At 45.6% G+C, this 18,324-nt stretch overlaps 1 protein-coding gene across 3 annotated transcripts in view; it reads left to right on the plus strand.

Moving 5' to 3' along the window:
• Positions 1–1,373: 1,373 nt before the first annotated feature.
• Positions 1,374–18,324, plus strand: part of DIDO1 (death inducer-obliterator 1) — an 82,437-nt gene continuing 65,486 nt past the window's right edge. For 2 of the 3 annotated variants that reach the window (XM_069751148.1, XM_069751150.1), the window contains exon 1: positions 1,374–1,510. The gene's annotated coding sequence lies outside the window, so the exon portion shown is untranslated. The remainder of the gene's footprint in view (positions 1,511–18,324) is intronic. The other variant, XM_069751149.1, reaches the window with a different exon arrangement.

Here is an 18,324-nt window from a genome sequence, read left to right on the forward strand (position 1 = left end):
GTAAGAAATGTCTCCCATCCCAAGTCACCTCCTATTATATTGTACTCTGTTCTGCTGCTCTCTGCCAACCCATTGAAAAAAAAAGATTATTCTTACCTTGCCCAGCTTCCACGACATGTGGTGTCCACTATAGCCGGTGAGAGGACAGCAGCTGAGTCTGGTGTTGCAGCCACTGACCGCACATGACGCCACTGCCATGTGCAGCATGTGGTGGACACACCAACGTCAGCTGCTGGTCTCTGATTGGCTGACGGAGTGTAATAACAGTGCGGGAACATGGCGGGTCTCTGCGTAGCAATACACTTCCGCTGAATATGCATTCTTGGAGGCACATGGAGCTGACATAGGTGCCGTTGTTAGGCTACTTTCACACTAGCGTCGGTACGGGCCCGTCGCAGTGCGTCGGGCCGACGTACCGACGCATACTGTGAAATAAAATCACAACGGGGGCAGCGGATGCAGTTTTACAACGCATCCGCTGCCCCATTGTAAGGTCCGGGGAGGAGGGGGCGGAGTTCCGGCCGCTCATGCGCGGTCGGAAAAAGCGGAACCAACGGACAAAAAAAGTTGCATGGAACGTTTTTTTTTGTCCCGACGGACTGCAAAAGCACGACGCATCCGTCGCACAACGGATGCAACGTGTGGCCATATGTCGCAATGCGTCACTAATGAAAATCTATGGAGAAAAAAAGCATCCTGCAGGATGCGTTTGTTCTCCAAAACGACGCATGGTGACGTGCGTCGAACGACGCAAGTGTGAAAGTAGCCTAAGTGGGCCCCGCTCCGGGAGGACGCATATGCCCCAGCTTACTATTATTCATGTCCATTTTCATGCATCAATAATTAAAAAATGATACAAGACCAAATGCAGTATGTTAATAATTGCAATGCATCCGTTAAAATAGACACTATCCGATTGGTGTCCAGATTGCATCCATTTTTTTGTTTCTCTCTCATTGAAATATAGTCTTGACGCTGCCATTTTGTTTCTAATGTGATCTGTGAGGAAACACGTTCATATAATGCGAGCGAACGCATTAACATTGGTCTACGCGAGGGCCATTTTCCACACGTACTGATAATACGTTGGTGTGAAGGTAGCCTTAGAAACATAATTACGTAGATTTGCACTTCAGGAATGTAGTTACAAAGTTTTACTACAAACTGTGGAAAATGTGACAGAAGAGGTAACTGCTTTATCATTTATTTGGGTGCAAAAACATAACTAAAAGCTACAGCTTGAGGGAACTTCATCGGCGCATGCGTATTAGCCAACTCTCGCCATGCGGTAACGCTCATGTTACAGGTTTTGCTGCTCATGCGCGTTAACAGTCACCAGCAGAGGGAGCAGTGAGTTCGTCCTCTAGCTGCCCCTGCTGTTGAGTTGGAGAGACCCCGCAGACGAGCAGCTAATGGCGGCGGTTGGCGTGTGAGAGACGGTTTCGCGAGGTGAGCGGGGCGGCAGCCGGGGCCTAGACGTGAAAACCGTGGACCTGACGAGACCTCCTCGGTAATTGGGGAAATCTTTGTGGTTATTTCTGCCTTCATGTCGTAAAACAGAGCGGAGAGCCGCTCCTGAATAGGGGAGATAGGGCGTGTTAGAGCTGGGACAAAATGGACGGCTGTTGTTTGAGGTAAGGTGAAAGCTGCAGGGAGACGGCGAAGGACAGCGACACAGAGCTCCGGGGAGACGGCGCAGATTCCTGGCTCTATGCCGGTGGTGTACCCGTGAGTCCCGGCTTTGGGGTCGTCAGAGGACGGGGGGCTCATGGTTGGGGGACATCACATGGGTGCTGGGCAGTATTGGGACAATTATGGGGTGTCCCAAGCCCTTAAGGATGTGGCCAAATTTAATATTTTTCCAGGAGCCATACCCTTTATTCTCTCCTCTGACATGTGGAGATGAAAAATGCCGATTTTTTTTTTAACCTTATTGGTTAACCCCTTCATGACTGGAGCTTTTTTCAGTTTTCGTTCCCTTCCTTCCCAGAGACATAACTTTTTTTTTTTTTTTTCCCCCCCCGGTTAATATGTCCCATGTGAGGGCTTATGTTTTGCAGCACAGGTTGTACTTCTGAACGACATCATTGGTTTTACCATGTCGTGTACTAGAAAACGGGAAACAAAAATTCCAAGCGCAGTGAAATTGCAAAAAAAAAAGTGCAATCCCACACTTGTTTTTTTGTTTGGCTTTTTTGCTAGGTTCACTAAATGCTAAAACTGACCTGCCAATATGATTGTCCAGGTCATTATGAGTTCATAGACACCAAACATGTCTAAGTTCTTTTTTATCTAAGTGGTGAAAAAAAAAAAAATTACGCCATTTTTCCGATACCCGTAGCGTCTCCATTTTTCGTGATCAGGGGTCGGGTGAGGGCTTATTTTTTTGCGTGCCGAGCTGACGTTTTTAATAAGTTCTCTTGATCACCCGTTGTGGCATTTTAAATGCAATGTTGCGATGACCAAAAAAACATAATTCTGGCGTCTTGCTTTTTTTCTCACTACGCCGTTTAGCGATCAGGTTAATCCTTTTATTTAATAAGGCGATTCTGAACGCGGCGATACCAAATATGTGTATGTTTAATTTTTTAAAAATTTTATTTTGAATGGGGCGAAAGGGGGGGTGACTTAAACTTTTATTTTGTTTTCATATTTTTTTTTAAAACCTTTTTTTTTTTTTTTTACTTTTACCATGCTTCAATAGCCTCCACGGGAGGCTAGAAGCTGGCATAACTAGTTCGGCTCAGCTACATAGCAGCGATCATCAGATCGCTCCTATGCAGCTGAATTACAGGCTTTTTATGAGCACCGACCACAGGGTGGCGCTCACAGCAAGCCGGCATCAGCAACCATAGAGGTCTCAAGGAGACAGGGGTCGGTTATGTGCGTATTTCTGGCCCGATGGCCGGAAGCGGTAGTTAAATGCCGCTGTCAGCGTTTGACAGTGGCATTTGACTAGTTAATAGCGGTGGGTGGATCGCAATTCCACCTGCCACTATTGCGTGAACATTTCAGCTGTACAAAACAGCTGACATGTCGCGACTGATGTGGGCTCACCGCCGGAGCCCACATCAAAGGGGGAAGACACGACATGCGCCATACTAGTACGGCGTATGTCGTGAACGGGTTAAAATAGGTGTTTTTTTGTTTTACATGCATTTTGGTTGCATATTTATCGCCACTCATTAGTATGGATGAAAACTGCAGCAAAAATGTTGAAGGAATTGACACTCTGCAGAGTTAATCTGCACCAAATCTACAAGTCAAAAATTAGCAACGTGTGCATGAGATTCCAGGATTCTCATTCACTTTGCCAGTATCTGGAAACAAATCTGCGCTCCAAAAAGCGTCAAATCTGCAATGTGTCCACAGGCCCTCAAAGGCAAGTCTGTGGAGTCACTAAGCCAAACCTCCGATGACTCAATTTCCACGACTCCGACTGCACCAAAATGGGCTCCGATTCAGCTCTGATTAAAGGTGTTAGGGAGTTTGAGCCTGAGATTATATGATACTTCAGTATTGCAGTATATCGATACAATCATCATTTCCTATGAAGCCCAGTCTACAGCTGGGCTTAAACAGAGTACTACTATGATAGTGGTGATCGGAGTCTTCATGAGGTCTCCCTCCGCCATGTCAATTCATCAACACCACACAATTGAGTAAGGGTACCGTCACACAGTGGCACTTTGGTCGCTAGGACGGCACGATCCGTGACGTTCCAGCAATATCCTTACGATCTCGCTGTGTCTGACATGCTACCGCGATCAGGGACCCCGCTGAGAATCGTACGTCATAGCAGATCGTTTGAAACTTTTTCGTCTCTGGATCTCCCGCTGACATCGCTGAATCGGCATGTGTGACGCCGATTCAGCGATGTCTTCACTGGTAACCAGGGTAAACATTGGGTTACTAAGCGCAGGGCTGCGCTTAGTAACCCGATATTTACCCTGGTTACTAGTGTAAAAAAAAACAAAAACTCTACATACTTACATTCCCGGTGTCTGGTCATGTCCCTCGCCTTCAGCTTCCCGCACTGACTGGTGAGCGCCGGCCAGCCGTAAAGTACAGCCACCGCTCTGCTTTCCGGCTGTCCGGCGTTCACTGTCAGTGCAGAGAAGCACAGCGCCGAGGGACGCGACAGGAATGTAAGTATGTAGTGTTTTGTTTTTTTTTACGTTTACGCTGGTAACCAGGGTAAACATCGGGTTACTAAGCGCGGCCCTGTGCTTAGTAACCCGATGTTTACCCTGGTTACCGGGGACTTCGGGATCGTTGGTCGCTAGAGAGCTGTCTGTGTGACAGCTCTCCAGCGACCAAACAGCGACGCTGCAGCGATCGACATCGTTGTCGTATCGCTGCAGCGTCGTTTTAGTGTGACGGTACCCTAATAGTACAGAAAATGTATTGAAATGCAAATATCTTTGTACCATATTAGCCATTAGATATAAAAATAACCAAAATTATTGGTCTTCAGTAGTGATACATATTAAGCTTTTAAGGATGTAGGAAGCAATATAAGGCCGGGGTCACACTACAGCATAATACGGACAAGAGCTAAGCAATAAAAAAAAATCGCAGAGCACTCGGACCAAATTTAATCTATGGGGCAGCTCCCATCATCCGTTTTTTTAGCGTCCGTATTATACTTGGAAGTGAAATTGCAGCATGCTGCGATTGTCTGCGTATCTCAGCCGAGAAATGCCAATGCAAGTCTATTGGGATGAGAAAAAAATCGCACAGCACACGGACCATGCGTGTGACTTGCGAGAAATTCTCAGGCATTGGGCAGGTGACAGGATATTGGCTCAGCCATTATTTGCTCATTTTGCAAGTGTGTGAGAGAACCTCACCATACGGATGACACATGGATACTTTGTTGAGAAAAAAACGCATCCTGGCATTGCACACGGATGACATACAGATCACCATACGGAGAACATTTCTCAGCAGACAAAATCGGCCAGATTTTTTTTTCATACATTGTGTGTGACTTCAGCCTAAGGCTGCCGTCACACTATCAGTATTTGGTCAGTATTTTACATCAGTATTTGTAAGCCAAAACCAGTAGTGGAACAATTAGAGGAAAAGTATAATAGACACATATGCACCACTTCTGTATTTATCACCCACTCCTGGTTTGGGCTTACAGATACTGATGTAAAATACTGACCAAATACTGCTAGTGTGACAGCAGCCTAATACTGATAAATTGTCTGCATCTGTTTATCATTGCATTAAGTGTCAGGATGACCGTCCTCACTGGTTTTAGGGCAAAGTACAGTGGTTGGAAATGGTGATTATTATGAAGAAATCAATATTTAAACTATAGATAATTTTTGATCACACGTTCACTTGAAAGGTGAATCTGCTCCAGGTTTTTGCTACCCCATCTGAAAGCAGCAGATAGTTGGGCTGATTGCAGCGATGTAGCACTTATTGTACTTTACTAGGTGCTGCAGGTTTGATAAAAAATTATTAAAAAGCACCACTGGCTGCTTTTTGTGTACACATGCAGAAAACTGCCCCTACATTATGCAGTTCTCTAATTAGGTAGCAAAAGCTGGAGACAGATTCCCTTTCAGGGCTTCACAATCCCTCTCCCCTCCAGTAATGATTACCGCAGGTCAAGGGCACTGTGGCTGAGGTGCAGTTCTGGGCAGTGGTCACTTCAACCATGGACCCAATTCATCAAGGCCGGTGTTGCGGGGGCTTGCAGGCTGATTCATGAACAGGGACACCTCTATAAACCTGGAGCATCTGACGAGCGACATCGGCCTCCGAAATCTGATTCCAATCAGGTACTGAAGTGAAATTTCTGGTGTATCTAACACAGCTCCGCCCATTTTAGTGCAGTTGGGAGAAACTGGGGTGAATACTGCAAAGTTCACAAATTTAAGGCTCAGTTCTGATGTAAAAGCTTTGGTGAATGAGCTCCTTGAATGTAGACCTTCTAGAGCTAATAACAAATCGTGATGGTGCCTGGTGTTGAACCCCATTGAGGTCATATGACCACAGAACCACCCTTCATTGCATGGAGTTGAGAGCATTTCAGTTTTCAAGAATGCCTTTGGAGCACTTGAGGAAGCCGCGCTTGCTAGCATAAACTTAAAGGGGCTCTGTTAGCACAGAATGACTGTTCAAACTAAGGGTACCGTCACACAGTGCAATTTTAATGGCTACGACAGCACGATTCGTGACGTTCGAGCGATATAGTTACGATATCGCAGTGTCTGACACGCTCCTGCGATCAGGGACCCCGCTGAGAATCGTACGTCGTAGCAGATCGTTTGAAACTTTCTTTCGTCGTCTACTGTCCCGCTGTGGCGGCATGATCGCATGGTGTAACATATATCGTATACGATGTGCGCATAGTAACCAACGGCTTCTACATCGCACATACGTCATGAAATTATCGCTCCAGCCACAGGAACGTCGTGGAACGTCACGAATCGTACCGTCGTAGCGATCGAAATGGTATAGTGTGACGGTACCCTTAGTCTCCCTGCTCGGAGCATCAGAGCGGGGCCAATCCTTTAAATACACCTTCCCACCTGCTTGTTTTCCCACTCTCCACCACCCTCTTCTTTGATTGAATGCTTAGGCCTCTTCTTTGACTGAAAGCTTTAGCTTGTAAAGGGGGTGTGGGGGGGGGGTGTAGATGGAAACAAAGGAGGCGTGGAGGTGAATTTAAATGTTTGGCCCTGCCATGAAGCACTGTGCGCCTGTACTTGGTTTTGGTTTTAACAGTCATTCTGTGCTGAAAGAGTTCCTTTAATTCTTGAATGAGTGCTGTTGCTGAAACTGTAAAAAAGTGTTTAGCTACCTCTACACTCTATTGCTGTCGGCAGGGGTCAGAATTGCTGATCAACATCATTTCACAGCTAACACTCATAGGCATACTGAAATGTTTTGCCAAGCATGAATGTTTCTTATAGCAAAAAGCTGTTATTGGCCTTGAGCAGTATTTGAGTCATAAGAGGGGTTAACTTCCCAATAGGTGGGGATCTGACCACAAAGTTGCCCCCTATCCCGTGGATAAGGGGTAACTTATAATCTACACAGACCTCTTAAAGGGAGGGACCCTGTCAGTCGGATCACGTCTCCTAATCTGTCCATATGGGCATGTAGGTCATAGAAAGTTGAATAACATGATACCTTGATATCTTTAATGCGGTGACTTATCAAGAGAAATTCATGTTTTTCCTATAAGGAAATGAAACGTTAAGATCTATGGACCGGATATATCTCTCTGAAAATCTGTCTCCAGAGTGGATGCTACCAGTGTGATGTGCAATGGATGCTTGCCTGATTACACATAGCTCTGTAGCGAGGTTATCACTGGCACCTCTGTAGGTACCTCCTCAGCTTCCATCTGACAGGCACAGGGTTGTAATACAGCAGAGCAGTGAGAACTGCAGCAAATGTGTTTGTAAGGAGACAAAGTTCTGTGTTAGTTACATATCTCAATCTATTAGATAATAGATAAGGTAACTCCTCTAAAGGTACCGTTACACTAAACGATTTACCAACGATCACGACCAGTGATACAACCTGGCCGTGATCGTTGGTAAGTCGTTGTGTGGTCGCTGGGGAGCTGTAACACAGACAGCTCTCCAGCGACCAACAATCAGGGGAACAACTTCGGCATCGTTAAAAATGTCTTCAACGATGCCAAAGTCCCCGGGTAACCAGGGTAAATATCGGGTTACTAAGCGCAGGGCCGCGCTTAGTAACCTGATATTTACCCTGGTTACCATTGTAAAAGTAAAAAAAAAAAACCACTCACATTCCGATGTCTGTCGGCGCTGACACAGTGCAGGGAAGCTGACGCCGGGGGACGTGACAGACATCGGAATGTGAGTATGTAGTTTTTTTTTTTCACTTTTACAATGGTAACCAGGGTAAATATCGGGTTACTAAGCACGGCCCTGCACTTAGTAACCCAATGTTAACCCTGGTTACAAGTGAACACATCGCTGGATCGGCGTCACACACGCCGATCTAGCGTTGACAGCGGGGTGATCAGTGACCAAAAAAGGTCCTGATCATTCCCCACGACCAACGATCTCCCAGCAGGGGCCTGATCGTTGGTCGCTGTCACACATAAAGATATCGTTAGCGGGATCGTTGCTGCGTCACAAAAAGCGTGACGTTGCAACGATATCCTTAACGATATCGTTATGTGTGAAGGTACCTTTATTAAAAATAAGCTCTGGAGGCAGATTGTCATGGAGATCTTTGTCCGGCCCATAGTCCTTAACAGCTCATTTATGTATAAGAAAAACATGGATTTCTCTGGAATAAGACATCAGGTCACAATTATAAATGTATCATTTTATTCAGCTTCCTATGACCTACATGCCTATTTAAGCATGTTGATCCTATTGTCAGATTTGCTTTAACGCACTTGGTTTACAAAAGCTTGGTTGGCTTATTGCCATAATTTTGTTATAAACATGATCTGACTTCATCTGGTTTATTTGAGCTTAGGCTGAAGTCATGTCCAGAGAAAGTGGACGTGTCTGCAGTCTGTGTAGTATTTTGTGTCATGTGCCAAAATTCAACTGATCTGGCTTCCCGATTGTCCAATTTACTTGCTGAAATGTTAATTTCCTCCACATGCGTGAGGAAAGTTGCAAATGCGAGTTAGCCTTTAGGCCGGGTGCGACCAATCCGGAAGTAGCGCTTTGGACGCAGCATATGTTTGCTGTATCCAAAGCGCTGCAGTTTATTGAACACAGGAAATCCCGCATGTTTTCACTGAACCATGTAGATTCAACACGTTCAATGCATTCAATGGGTGAAATTCCTCTTGAGGAGTAGTGTATCCGCAAGAGAAATTGTCATTCTACGGTCTGGAAAGACGCATCGCATGTCAGTGTCCGCGGGTGATCTGTGGGTGTCTCTGGACACATAGTGGATAAGAGATTTTTTAAAATTCCATCCACTATGCTGTAACAGATGGCCGATGCATGTTGTGTGCACATAACTCTATGGAATTTGTCTGCAGTCTGAGCAAGGAGCACAATACATAGATGAAAGTACAGTTGTATGAATTAGCCTAAAGCCTATTGTGAATGACTACTTTAGTTAAGACAAGCTGTCAGCACAATTTTGTAATGTACAATAAATATAGATTAAATTAATACCCTTGGTGAAGAAATCTGCTTTGTTGTTCTTTAATCTCCATTTTAAGTTTTCTTCTAATTGGATTTTGGTGCATAGGGGTTGGGCGCTCCGTGGGGTCTTCTCTCTGTTTGTGATTCCCCGGCCACTCCGCTGCCTCCTGTCTTGTGAATGACAGGTCACTGCTGAGATATCAAACAGGAGACAGTGATTCACAGAGCAAAGAAAGGCGGAGGGACCAGGGAATCACAGACCGGGAGGGACCAGAGAATCACAGACCGGGTGAGACCCAGAGCACAGTCCAACCCATGTGCACCAAAATCTAATTAGCAGAAAACTTAAAATGCTGATCAAAGAAAAACAAAGTTGAAGCAGAGCTGATAAAGCTGCTCCTGTTCACACTAGGATCTGTATATACAATGTCTATAGACAGTAAACGGCCTATTACAGAAGGGGAGGGGTGTTTGGGACCTGGGCTCACAACCAGCTACCCATAGCAGTGATTAGCTATTGTCATGCGCAGTTCGTCTCTGAAGCCGGGTGTACGCTTCCCGGATTCAGGGGTGTGCACTGCACATTCTCGGAAGCCATATTCTGAACTTCCGGACATTTGCAATGCGTGCCTCTGAAGCCAGGAATCTGGCTTCAGAGATGCAGTGACGCTGCTAAAATGACCAGCACGCCTGTGCAGATTTGCATGAGTGGGGATGAGACCACTTGTGCAAATTGTAATCATGCGCACAGTGGAGTGATAACATGGAAAGAGGGCTGGGGCAACTAATGCCCCATCGACTAGTCAAAGCCATAGAGAAAGCTTTTTTTAAAGCATTTAGCTAAACTATGTCATACAGGGCTGGTTAAGGAGAGAGTTTAGATAGCTGAATGCTGATGGATTGGGGGACTAGACAGGTTCCCTTTAAAGTTATTTATGCTCAGGCACTGTTATTGTTTCCAGTTGTGCAGTCACTAGTAATTAGTGAATTAGTTTGGATAATGCCTTATTATTCGAGTAACTTGGTTGTTCTCGGATAATATGTTTGAGTTCCTGTGGCTGCATGTTTTATCCAAGCATGTTCGCTCATCACCAGCAATCATCCCCTTGTGCTTTTCATCCACCCCTGCCTCACAGTAAACCTAGGCCGGTTTCACACTAGCGTTTTTATGCAGCATAGGGCGGCGTACTTCTTACCTTCAGATCCGCACCCGTCCTGCATACCTATCTTTAACATTGTGTACGCAGAGACATACGTTGTATGGGGATGCGCCCCGTGTTTTGACGTGGCTGCCGAACGCAACATGTTGACTACGCATGTACCTGCGTACACAATGTTAAAGATGGGTGCAGATGTATGCGGATCTGAAGGTAATAAGTAGGCAGCCCTATACTGCGTACACAAACGCTAGTGTGAAACCGGCCTTAGCAGCTCGCACCCACATCAAATGATTGAAACTGCTGACACATTCCCTTTAAAAGATTGTGAGCATTATAATTTGATTTCTTCAGTGACCAGAAATGTATGGTCCACACTTCGGGGACCAAATCTGCCTGTGTTTTGCTTATGGCTCTTAAAAGAAATTCTACCATGTCCTGTTAAAGGGGTTGTCCCATTTCAGGTAATCTTTGTACCTGGGTGCAGTTTGTTATAAAATAACAAACCGTTTTAGTCAGTGTCTGGTGCTGTTCCTGGTGTCCAGTATTGGCTGCAGTGCCGAGACCCTATAAACGGCATTTCAGCCAATCTATGAGCTCAGCAGCTTCCATCTACCTGGGGAGATCTCACTGGCTGTCAGCATGAGTAAAGAGTGTTTTGTAATTTTATAATACTGCAGGTGCAGACAAATATTTTCTGAGAGGGGCTATTAAAACCTTGTCCACTCACATTATGTAATATCCACATGTGACTTCATACAAAGGGTGGTGAAATCATTTGAATGTTTATTGGTGCCCTCTTGATCTGTGCACTTACTGCTCTTGGTTTAGAATTGACTCCCTTTTGTCCATTTTATCACTGGCAGAGCCTATAATAACCTAGTCATTGGCTGATCACTCACTTTACGTTGCTTTCTGGGTAACGGTTGTCATGGGGGAATGTGCATCATAATGAGCTCACCTATTAACTGTGCGTGTGCTTATCAGGATTAGGGTTGATTACTCACTTGTGGCAATGTCCAAATGGTATTTCAAGACTTCCGGATCTCCACAACTCTGCAATAATGTAACAAGCAGGTGAAACTGGAGTCCCTGGATTGCCCTGTACGTTATGAACATACCAGCATGGGGCAAGAGATCAGGGACTCGTTGGGGGGTCTCGGGGCTTTGTGCGATACGACCTGGCCGTGATCGTTGGAAAGTCCTTGTGTGGTCGCTGGAGAGCTGTTACACAGACAGCTCTCCAGCGACCAACGATGCCGAAGTCCCCGGGTAACCAGGGTAAACATCGGGTTACTAAGCGCAGGGCCGCGCTTAGTAACCCGATGTTTACCCTGGTTACCATTGTAAATGTAAAAAAAAACACCACATACTCACATTCCGGTGCCTGTCACGTCCCCGGCGTCCGCTTCCCTGCACTCCTCCTGCATCCTGTGTAAGCGCCGGCCGTAAAGCAGAGCGGTGACGTCACCGCTGTGCTCTGCTTTACGGCCGGCCGACGCTGACACAGGATGCAGGAGGAGTGCAGGGAAGCTGACGCCGGAGACGTGACAGGCACCGGAGTGTATGTGTTTTTTTTTGTTTGTTTTTTTTACATTTACAATGGTAACCAGGGTAAACATCGGGTTACTAAGCGTGGCCCTGCGCTTAGTAACCCGATGTTTACCCTGGTTACCAGTGAAGACATCGCTGGATCGGCGTCACACACGCCGATTCAGCAATGTCAGCGGGTTATCCAGCGACGAAATAAGGTGCTGGCCTTCTAGCTCCGACCAGCGATGTCACAGCAGGATCCAGATCGCTGCTGCGTGTCAAACACAACAAGATCGCTATCCAGGATGCTGCAACGTCACGGATCGCGATCGTTATCGTTGTAATGTTGTTCAGTGTTACCTTTATACATGTTTCACTGTCACTTTGTAGATTAAAATGATTGTATCATTTTATTTTTGATAGCTTGCATCATGGCTGCCCAGACTTTATAAAGCTCCCAGACCTTTCCAGAAACTGATTACGTTAATTGTCTTGCTAGGTACACACATTGTGGCACTTTGAATTCAGGTAGTTTACAGGTAAAATGAACATATGACATTCATCTGTAAAAACCACAAGGCTAATAATTCTAGAAATGGTACATTTTGGCAAAGCAACTCAGTGCTGCAATATGTGCACTATTTAATATCGCCTATGTTGGTCACTTTCTTCTATATTTGTTAAAAAGGAACTTTCACCAGTTTTAGCATATTAAACTAGCCACGTCATGAAATAGTGGCTGCAGAGCTGAATAAAACTTTTTTTTAAATTATTTTTCATCTCTATTGCAGAGGTACCAGCTAGTAAGGTTTAGATATAAATTTCCATTATAACCAAGTGGGTGCTGGCATAAATAATCCATTGAGGATATTTACTTTTTCACGTGCATGACCACCAATCAGAAGTAGGCAGCGTCATGCAGGAGGGGGGGAAAAATTAAACTCCTCAATAGCTGTTAGCGACCATCTTTCTGTATGTGGTATGGTAAAGGTACCTTCACACTCAGCGACGCTGCAGCGATACCGACAACGATGTCGATCGCTGCAGCGTCGCTGGAGAGCTGTCACACAGACAGCTCTCCAGCGACCAACGATGCCGGTAACCAGGGTAAACATCGGGTTACTAAGCGCAGGGCCGCGCTTAGTAACCCAATGTTTACCCTGGTTACCATCGTAAAAGTAAAAAAAACAAAAACTACATACTTACCTTCCGCTGTCTGTCCTCGGCGCTGTGCTTTCCTGCACTGACTGTGAGCACAGCGGCCGGAAAGCAGAGCGGTGACGTCACCGCTGTGCTCTGCTTTCCGGCTGGCCGGCGCTCACAGTCAGTGCAGAGAAGCACAGCGCCGAGGACAGATAGCGGAAGGTAAGTATGTAGTGTTTGGGTTTTTTTTTACTTTTACGCTGGTAACCAGGGTAAACATTGGGCTACTAAGCGCGGCCCTGCGCTTAGTAATCCGATGTTTACCCTGGTTACCAGTGAAGACATCGCTGAATCGGCGTCACACGCCGATTCAGCGATGTCTGCAGGGAGTCCAGCGACGAAATAAAGTGCTGGACTTTCCCCAGCGACCAACGGCATCACAGCAGGATCCTGATCGCTGCTGCCTGTCAAACTGAACGATATCGCTAGCCAGGACGCTGCAACGTCACGGATCGCTAGCGATATCGTTCAGTGTGACGGTACCTTAAGATTGCTATGTCTAGCCAGGTCACACAGATTGTATTGTCAGCACCTCCTGTGGTTACAAGTGTCAGGAGAAGAGCACAGCCATGTGCCATTATATACTGTATATGCTCGAATATAAGCCGACCCCCTAATTTTGCCACAAAAAAACTGGGAATACTTAATGACTCGAGTGTAAGGCTAGGTTCCCATTGCGTTAATGGGACTGCGCTAACGGACAGCGTTGCACGGCGAAATTAACGCCGTGCAACGCGTCCGTTAGCGCGCCCGTTAAAAGCAATGGGGACACGCATCGCTAGCGCGTGCCATTTTCGGCACGCGCTAGTGATGTGCCGGTGTTTTGTGGCGCGCCCGCGGTCCGTTCCCCGCTCTCGCAGATCAGAGATGTGCGAGAGCGGGGACGTTTAACGCGACCCCTTTACAACACATTGCATTAGCGCAATCCGCTAGCGCTAGGCGCTAAGCGGATTGCACTAACGCAATCTGAACCTAGCCTAAGCCTAGGGTGGGAAATGCAGCAGCTACCTGTAAATGTGAAAAGTAAAAATAGATACCAATAAAAGTAAAATTAATTGAGACATCAGTAGGTTAAGTGTTTTTGAATATCCATATTGAATCAGGAGCCTATAATGCTCCATGCAGTTTATGATGGCCCCCATAAGATGCTCCATATTAAAATATGCCCAATATAATCCTGCATAACGGTTAATAATGGCCCCATAAGATGCTCCATAGACACATTTACCCAATATAATGCTGCACAAATGTTAATTATGGCCCCATAAGATGCTCCATAAAGATTTTTGCTTCATATAGTGCTGCACAAACGTTATGGCCCCGTATAGTGCTGCACAAACGTTATGGCCCCGTATAGTGCTGCACAAACGTTATGGCCCCGTATAGTGCTGCTGCTGCACAAACGTTATGGCCCCGTATAGTGCTGCACAAACGTTATGGCCCCGTATAGTGCTGCTGCTGCACAAACTTTATGGCCCCGTATAGTGCTGCACAAACGTTATGGCCCCGTATAGTGCTGCTGCTGCACAAACGTTATGGCCCCGTATAGTGCTGCACAAACGTTATGGCCCCGTATAGTGCTGCACAAACGTTATGGCCCCATAAGATGCTCCATACAGACACTTGCCCCATTTGCTGTTGCTGCAATAAAAAAATAAAAAAAATCACATACTTGCCTCTCCGTCGCTCAGGCCCCCGACATTTTCAATATTCACCTGCTCCTCGTTCCGGCGCAGCACCATCTTCAGTGACTCAGCGTCTTCAGCACTGACGTTCAGGTAGAGGCGCGCACTAACCACGTCACCGTGCCCTCTGACCTGAGCGTCACTTCAGAAGACAAAGCGGCGGCCGGAACAGGGAGAAGGTGAATATTGCAGCGCTCCCCTCCCCGTTATACTCACCTGCTCCTGGCGCGGTGCAGTCCCTGCTTCCCGGCGCCGGCAGCTTTTTCCTGTGCTGAGCAGTCACCGTTACCGCTCATTACAGTAATGAATATGCGGCTCCACCCCTATGGGTGGTGGAGCTGCATATTCATTACTGTAATGAGCGGTACCATGTGACTGCTCAGTACAGGAAGAAGCTGGGGCGCCGGGGAACACGTGCAGGGACCTCGCCAGGAGTATGTGAGTTATAAATAGACAGCCCCCGATCCCCCTCCCGACCCCTGGGTATGACTTGAGTATAAGCCGAGAGGGGGACTTTCAGCCCCAAAAAATGGGCAGAAAATCTCGGCTTATACTCGAGTATATAGGGTACTTTGCTCTGCAAACGTTTCTGCTCATTTTCCCAGGTCCAACAGCTCACTGCTGACATCTTATAAGTACAGTGGAGAACAGCAGAGCTGTGTATCATTACATAGACCACCACTGTACAGTATTCTGATTTCTGGGATAGATGCAAAGCTTTGTATGCAATGACGCACAGCTCTGAAATATGATGTTTATGACCTTGTTAGACACATCAGTCCTACCATATCTAAATGAAAAAGTTGGTCCTAAGCTTCTCATTTTCAGTAATCTGGCATAATTTGCACCACTACTTTAAACTGCTGCGATCCATTCATTTCATATTTCTTTTATAGGTTTGTGGATATTTGTTGGGTTGATCATGTATGAGCCAAAATATTGTTCACATGAGATCAGCACCAATATGATACTCTAGGGTTTTTGTACTACTTATGGGTTCAATACTTTATTATTGCCTTCACTCAGTGGGGTAACTTGTAAATTATTTTACTTTCATATAGTCTAATTGTCTAAGGGTCACCTCCGTCTTTCTGTCTGTCCTTCTGTCACGGTTATTCATTCGCTGATTGGTTTCGCCAGCTGCCTGTCATGGCTGCCGTGACCAATCAGCGGGCGCAGTCCGGAAGAAAATGGCCGCTCCTTACTCCCCGCAGTCAGTGCCTGTTGCCTGCATACTCCCCTCCGGTCACCGCTAACACAGGGTTAATGCCAGCGGTAACGGACCGCGTTATGCCGCGGGTAACGCACTCTGTTACCGCCGCTATTAAACCTGTGTGTCCCCAACTTTTTACTATTGACGCTGCCTATGCGGCATCAATAGTAAAAAATGTAATGTTAAAAATAATAATAGAAAAAAAACCCTGCTATACTCGCCTTCCGTAGTCGCTCGCGCCGGCCGCCATCTTCTGTTGCAGGTTCCGGTGGCAAAGATGGTATGGGAGAAGGACCTGCCATGACGTCACGGTCATGTGACCGCGACGTCATCACAGGCCCTGTGCGAGAAGGATCTGCCATGACGTCATGTGACCGACGTCATCACAGGCCCTGCGCGCCTGCGCTAGAAAGACCTGCCATGACGTCACGGTTATGTGACCACGACGTCATCACAGGTCCTTTGGTCATACCAACCCTGGGACCGGAAGCTGCCGTGGACTACAAGGGGCCATCGGAAAGGTGAGTATATGTTTATTTTTTACTTTTTAACCTGTGACAAACCTGGCTGGGCAATATACAACGTAACTGGGGAATATACTACGTAACTGGGCAATATACTACGTAACTGGGCAATATACTACGTGGCTCTGTGCTGTATACTACGTCACTGGGCAATATACTACGTGGCTCTGTGCTGTATACTACTACTGGCCTTCTCAGTGCATCTGGCCTGGCTTGCCTAAAGGTCATTGATGAACATTGAAGGCTTTTTGTGGGATAAGTTGACATTGTTATATTACCAGTACCACTGTGTGCCATTTTTTTTTTTTAGACAGGTTTTAAGGGAACCTGACAGCTGATGGTCCCCAGTGGTTTTTATTGTTTTTTACCTTAAACACCACAGCATTTCAGAGTGAAACATGCAAGCCTAAGGCTGAATTCACACGATGCGGATTTAGTGCGGATCCACAGCGGATTTTTCCGCCCAGAAACGCTGCAGTTCCGCAAAGTAATTTACAGTCTAATGTAAATCAATGGCAAAAAAATAAAGCTGTGCTAATGGTGCAGAAAAATCTGCATGAAAACCGCTGCGGAACAAAAGTAGCATGCTACTTCTGTGCGGAACTGCAGCGTTTCTGACCCATTCCATAAGGCTACTTTCACACGTGCGTCAGTGCGGGTCCGTTGCTATGCGTCGGTCCAACGTACCGACTCACGTTGTGAAATTTGTGCATGACATGGGCAGCGGATGCAGTTTTTCAACGCATCCGCTGCCCATTCTGAAGTCCGGGGAGGAGGGGGTGGAGTTTTGGCCGCGCATGCGCGATAGAAAATGGCGGACGCGACAGACAAAAAAAACTTTACATTTAATGTTTTTTTTTTGTGATGACGGTCCGCCAAAACACGACAGACGCATCGTGTGGCCATCCGTCGCTAATACAAAAACCGCATCCTGTGAGCACATTTGCAGGATCAGTTTTTTGCCCAAAACGACTGATTGCAAAAAACGCAAGTGTGAAAGTAGCCCCAATGGAAATCCTCAGGGGTAAAAACCGCAGAAAATCTGCATCAATTCCGCATCAAAACCGCACAAAATCCACTGCAAATCCGCAGTTGCGGATTTTGTGCGGAAAATTCGGCACCCCAATCCGCAACGTGTGCACATAGCCTAAAATTTTACAGCCAGTATCTGATACATGCTATACCAAAGAAAAATCACTTGAAAGGACATATATATATATATATATATATATATATATATATATATATATATATATATATGTATATATGTTTTCATGTATGTGTATATATATATATATATATATATATATATATATATATATATATATATATATATATATATATATATATATATATATATATATATACATGAAAACAAGTATATTCAAGATATAAATAAATTTATTGAGGACACAATCCAATTTAACACACAAAATGATTAAAAAACATATATGACAAATCTGAAAAACAAGGGGAACGGTGCACCACCCGTAATCCGAACAAATTGCCAAAATAGCAAACAATGCTATACAAATCCAACTACCATAAATAGGGAAGCATACGTTTCATATTTTCAATCTCATAATAAATTAATAAAGTGCTTATAAATATATATCAAAATCCAAGTAGTATAATATAACGTGCATGAGTAGCAGGGTACATATAGCCCCAAATATATTGCACATGAATAAATCACCTATAGTAAACCCTAATAGGAGAATGGAACAAAATGAACACATCCATATACTAACCAGGATTCATTTCCCACGTGGTGCTACTGCTACCCCACACTCGAACGCGCGTTTCACACGTTGCTTCGTCAGGGAGTGAAAAGAGAAGACGGACTCCAGCATAACTGCTACACCCAGAAGCCTAAGTGACATCACT

This window comes from Ranitomeya imitator, chromosome 2 (genome assembly GCF_032444005.1).
Source record: "Ranitomeya imitator isolate aRanImi1 chromosome 2, aRanImi1.pri, whole genome shotgun sequence".
Taxonomy (NCBI): Eukaryota; Metazoa; Chordata; class Amphibia; order Anura; family Dendrobatidae; genus Ranitomeya; species Ranitomeya imitator.